This window comes from Salvelinus fontinalis, chromosome 17 (assembly GCF_029448725.1).
Source record: "Salvelinus fontinalis isolate EN_2023a chromosome 17, ASM2944872v1, whole genome shotgun sequence".
NCBI lineage: Eukaryota > Metazoa > Chordata > Actinopteri > Salmoniformes > Salmonidae > Salvelinus > Salvelinus fontinalis.
The window spans coordinates 30,968,619-30,975,011 of record NC_074681.1 but is presented as its reverse complement, the minus strand read 5'-3'; positions in this window follow the sequence as shown (position 1 = coordinate 30,975,011).

The window sequence follows — 6,393 nt, the reverse complement described above, 5'->3', positions numbered from 1 at the left end:
TTATAATGCAGGCTCACTGTGAAAGTGACAGTGACACAATTAAACAATGTCTAATAATACAGCTCAAATGTACTTGCAAACAGTATAACATTTACATTCTAGCCATTTAAGAACTTCTGGGTGAGAATATAATGTTACCTAGTTAGTAAATAGGAAAGTCAATGAAATAGTTAAATAGTGATGTTGTTGACGTTAGTAAGCAATGTCATGAATTGTAAACATTTAGCTAGGTAGCTAACCTTAGCTAGTAGCAGCATTTTGGACTCGACAAAACAGCCTCAACAAGTCTAGGTTTAACTACAGACAGTTTAACTTTGGTCATATTTCCCTAAAGGTATCTAGTTATGCTGTTGTAATATCATCTGATCATATTGCTGGCAAAGTATGATCGCTAGCTAACGTTACCCAGCTCGCCAGAAATGTCCCGCTGTCTCTTTAATTTCGGTTGTCAAGCAACCACTGAACACAAAAGTAATCTTAGCTATGTAACGTTAACGTTACCTCGCTAGCATTTAGGCCATACCTTACCTAACTAACAAGCAAGCTACGCAAATGATGTTACACGAATTTGTTAGAATCTTTATAAACTAAATTAGCGAACGTTAGTTAGTTACCTGTTGTCTATAGTTAACGTTAACCTGCTGTGTAGCCAGCTAAAGTTAGCTAGCTAAAACAAATCAACGACAAATGCATGCGAGACAGGCATAGATGGAAGCCTGTTGCGGAGTTGGTTTTCTATATTAAAATGACATAAACAGTACTCACCATTTGTGCAACCAAGATATCTACTGGGCTTGCGAACTTTTGCTACTCAGCTAGCTAGCTCAAACTACAAGGCAACAGCTGCCAACTAAGTAGCAACAGCCAGGTAGCTACAGTAGCACGTTAGCACCGTAAATTTAGCTCGCGCGCCCACCCAGCATCACCCTTCTAAAATATGAATTGTGTAACTATATCTGCCAGATTCCTCCCAAGTGCAAGTGTGTGCACTTTGCTGTCTTTATTTTTCACCGGTACTGGTTGTTTCATAGAGAACTGATAGTCCTAAATATCCTTCAATATTTTCAGAGCAATGACTGTATCTTGTCAGCTACTAACCAGCAACACTGCAAGTGACATGGAAAAAAGTATTCACTTGACCACTTTGGTCTTCTGCGCCATCTAGCGCCCCCGCCATCAATCAATTTTACAAATGTATCCCTCATGAAACACTAGCATAGGTTGCTGCGCGGTAAACCACCGCTTTATCATTCATTTCAATGGAAGGAAAGCGGTGAGCAGTGGAGAGGGCGGGGGACCTTTGGGCGGTGCGAAGGTGGGCGAAAATTTTCACAACTTTATGCAAATCACCAGCGGTGACCGCTGGGCGATGACCAATCAGAGTGCTTCCCAGACGAATTTGACGCTGTGCAACACAATGCTGGAGACTTTCTTCAGCAAAGATGGCTGACAAAAATACTAGGACGGAAGCAAACGTAAGTGATTATAATGTCATAACGAAATCATGCAAAATGTACAGTTGATAGGAATATGTTAGTTAATGTAGAGACAAACGATTATGCATTTTTTGTTTAATCATTAAGTTAATTTACGACAATCGCGATTTAGCAAGCTTGCTGACTAGCTTACATTAGCTAGCTTTACGGGTGTATTGACATTAGTATGAAATTGTAATTCTGGTTGTTTAATGTTTTAATGACTCCTGAAACAACCAGCAAACCAGGCTGTCATCTTGTGAAACAATGGATGTAATAATCTAGTTAGGTAAAGCATTTACTGCTAATTGAATGTACAATTTTGTAAGCTTGCCTTGCTGATATTTGCCATGCAATGCAGATAGATGAAATAATGTAGATAGCTATGTTCTTGCTTATTGTGCAGTGGAGGATAAAAAATACCTGTATGCCTATGGATGTGTAGCTAGCTATCTAGCCGATCTGTGTATGGACACAAACGTTTGGTATACATATTAGTTCAGAACCTAGCCATGAACCTCAGCTATCCTAGCCAGTTGTGTCAACTTCAAACAGTCTGAATGACATTAATGAAGCCTATGGATTGAGTAGAATATAATATAACTTTGTGCCAAGGATGCAAGTCGTATACATGTAGTTATTGCCATGCATGAGATCCCACATTGTAGCCTGTACATTTAATATATTCACTGGTCATGTAGTCAGCATTGGCAAATAAAGGTGCAGTTCAGGTATGAATGTCTGTGATTATTTTTGTCATATCCAATACCAGGAGTATCAAATTCCAGTCTTTGAATGATTACAATTTTTCACTTCAACAGTGTTTACCAATCTTGGTCCTGGGACATCAATGGTTACACATTGTAACTAATAGTCTAGAAACAGGATTTAATTAATATATAAAGAAATTAAAAAAAATTAAACCGTGCACTACACTTCCTATGCATCATGTTAATACTCTAAACCGGTTCATCTCAATATCTAATGCCCTTCATCTGTATTTATCTGATAAACACAGGATAGGTGTAGTATTTCATCAAATGAGAGACTTCATTTCAACCAGTAGAGAATGTGAAACGCTTTATTGAAAGTTCATTATCCAAGTGTTATAAATACATGAATTATAAATATTGTAATATTATAAATACAAGTTCAATCTGTACTTCACTGGACATCTGTTGTGCATTATAAAAACAGAGGAAGAAAGAGGTAGTGGCAAGAGAGGTGTAAAAGACAGAAAGGGAAAGAGGTAAGAACACAGGAGCAGGGAATACAGCATATGATTAATGAATCACAGTGCTACCCAAATATTTTCTCCATTTATCACAATTACATAATAGTGTCTCATCGGCCCCCGAAGGTTATCTTAAAAGTGGGTGAGGGCGATGATGGAACTGGGGGGTTAGCATCCTCTTTCACATCAAAACATATATGCAGACAAGAGACAGATGGAGAGAGATAGCATGTTTAAGCCTGGTTTTATTTTTTATTATTACATTGTTAGTCATCATAATAATCATGAGGTGAAATGCAAAACTGACCTTGGATCATTAACTCTGGGACTACTGCATCTCAGTGTAAAGCATCTCTTTAATAATACTTCCTGTTGACCTGACCAAGTGACCTCTCATCACTGATCATGCTGTGCCCTATATGTAGCCAGTTCAGATGTGGGAGGGGTTCACTGACACAGCTGATATAACCTAGAGGATTTAGGGAGAAGAGGAGAGAGGGATGAAGTGAAGAAGAGAGACTTATTGAGAAAATAAGGCATGTTAAAGAGACAGTGTTTAACAGGAATCTGTGTGTGCACAAAAATGTGCACCCCTTTGAGTCCCCAGGACCAGGACTGAGAACCACTGCTCTTCATTGTGACCTCTTAATATGTAGACAGGCTTTCATACTGTAACTCTCTTTATCTGAGGACAGAAAAACTCACAAGAAACAGACTTTATTAAAGTCAAATTACACCGCACTGAATATTGTTACTATTATCTCCATCCTCACTTCTAGGGACAGGAACTACACAAAAGTACCTGCCCTATCCAGAATAGCCTATTCTCTCACTTTGACAGTTGGGGCTGCTATACTTTCACCCTTCTCCATGGCGTTAGCTACCTACCTACAAATGCATTTGGAGTTTGTTTTTTACAGTGTACACTGTAGCTAGTTAGCTAATAATACGTATATATTTTTTAAACATTTTCGAAATATATTTACTTACTTGAATAGGTTATCCCAGCCATGTGGACAATTGGAAACAGGGAAGCCAAGTTTGTTTGTTACCAGAGCGTTTTAGAGGATATTACTATTGAACTATGTACCCATTTAATTACAAGACCTTCATACAAACTTGCTATGCTGAATTCTTGACTCACAATCGAGAAGGCTGCCAGCACGCCCGCAAGCAAGTCACAATTGGCGGCCTTAAGCCGCACTCGCCAATTTACCGCTATCTAGTGTACTTGCAACTCGATGTCCGCGACCCTGCGAAAATCGAATTAGCATAATACAAAATCCCCATCAAAATCCGTCAATTTAAACTAGAAATCTGTTCTCATCCACCTATGTCGCATCTGCGGTGAAAGGTGACAACGGTAAAGCGGTTTTTGTCAGGCCATGAGACATGCCGAAAATCGGTCTTCTCATAAAATCGTCTGTAGCGTCCAAACGGTTTGGCCTACAAACTATTATGGAAAGAATAACTTACATTAGATATTTCTGGAGGGGACTAGCTGTTGTTCCATGTGGTGAACCTACTATTCAATGCGTTTGTATGGGCTAATAGCAGTAAAGCAAAATAAAATATATATTGACATTGATTACAACAAAATGTTTCTCGAATTTGGGAAGACTTACAATGTAGCTAGCTAGTGGCTAATACTAGCTAATGTTGTCAACATATAATGACTTCTTATATGTTGCTGTCTCCTCATGCATGTACCGTTAATATTTTGACACAGCAACGTTAGAGATTCGTTAGCACACACATGTATTGCACATACTCTGTTATAGAAGTGTATAAATGTAAAACATATTCAGGTAAATGAATAATTAAATAAATTAGGTTGATTTGTGCAAGACCAAAACGCATCGTGGTACTTGTAGTCAATTTTAAGCCAAATAAACAACTAATTTATACAAATCTGACTGTAATAGGCTTACTTGACACAATAAGATAATTAATTTTGCTTAGTATTCGTAAAATTATTATATGTGTCCTGGTTTGGACTAATATCAAAATATAAACGCAACTAGCACAGTTTAGAAAACTATATGTACCACAACCCATGGCAAACTACGTTTCGCCACAGACGCTCAACAGCAGCATTGAGACTTTCGGTTTTCAGATTTTACCTTCAAATTAAAAGTCTGCCTTAAAACGCTATGTGTATGATACAAAATCAATCATTTTTGCAGCTTTGTGTGCATAATGTGCATAATGTTAAAATGATGCGACATTTTTTGACTACATGGTGGGAAAATTTCAAGAGTATTACCACTTTGTATAAGATAAAGAATATTATAAGGTGGGGCACATTGAGAATGGTTGGAGATTAAGTAAATTAATGTAAAGAACATATTAGCCTACTGGTAAAACATATATATACAATGACAAGCTAAGAAAATAACTCATTATTTTGATTGTATGATTCTTGTTAATTAACTGGTGTTATTGTTCAAGGATACAATTTTGAAATGTAATGTTTAAGAAAAGTTACTGTATTTTTTGTTGTATTGCAAAAATAAATTGCACTGTACAGGAAAACTATAGGGTACAAATATAACACTGTACAGGCAAAACGATCAATTGTGTGTCTATAAAACCAGGATCCAGTCTACTCACTACAGTCCTTAGAATACAAATCAGGTGAGTTTGAACAAGGTCAGGAAGTGTTGCTGGACTTTTACTGTGGTCAAACAGCTTAAAATGGAGCCACTGGACACCGGTACGAATATAACACTGTACAGGCAAAACGATTGATTGTGTGTCCAGAAACCCAGGGTCCAGTCTATTCACTAGAATCTACCTTTTCCTAGTGAGCACAGAGCTATTTTATAAGGCAATTATATGTCACACAATCACAGAAACCCGAACTCACAAGTCCAAGATGCAAACATTTTGATGAATTGCGACCAGGGTTGGTTGTTAAACTCTGTGATAACCGTTGATAGGCTATAGGCATAAGTGGGGTGATACCTATAGCGGCATGATCTTACTAGGATACAGCCTCAAAAAAAGAAATGGTATTTGTCTAGTCAAAATGCTTGAAATGCTCCTCAGAGCCAGATATAATAATTATCGTATAATAGGTGAGAGAAAGCGATGTGAGTTGTGAGTTTGCTAGATGAATGAAAAGTGACAATCTATTCAGAACAGCCTTAGTTATGGAAGTTTTGTAATTACATTATAATGTTGGTAATTTACAGGTATGCCAGTCAGTTAACACCCCATCTACTGGTCACATTGTTTACATTGTTTCTTTTAAGTAATTCTTTTCTTACCTAATCACCTGGTAATAGTTGGAATTTGGCACACACATTATAGGGAAAGCCAAGAGTGCAAGTCTGGTATGGAATGGCGTTTATTTCACATTGGAAGCAAACAAAGAGAAAGCTAAATTAGTTCATGTATAGTTTCATCATTTAGATATAGTCCTGAATCCGTCTGTCAGCAGAGTTAAAGTGACAGTACAAAAGTGTAGAAGTATGATTTAGACTCAACATGAGTTCATCGACCTCATAGCCTCAGAGAAGGTGCTGATAAAATCAAATCAAAAGTGACCAAGCCTTGCTGTACTGGGTCTCATCCGTTTACTTGAAGGAAGAGGCTTGAAGAGGCGATTGGCTGTTTTATGTTCTCCGCACTCTAGTGAGTATACTGGAGTGGGTGGAGTAGAAAGTGTTGCTCAGACCT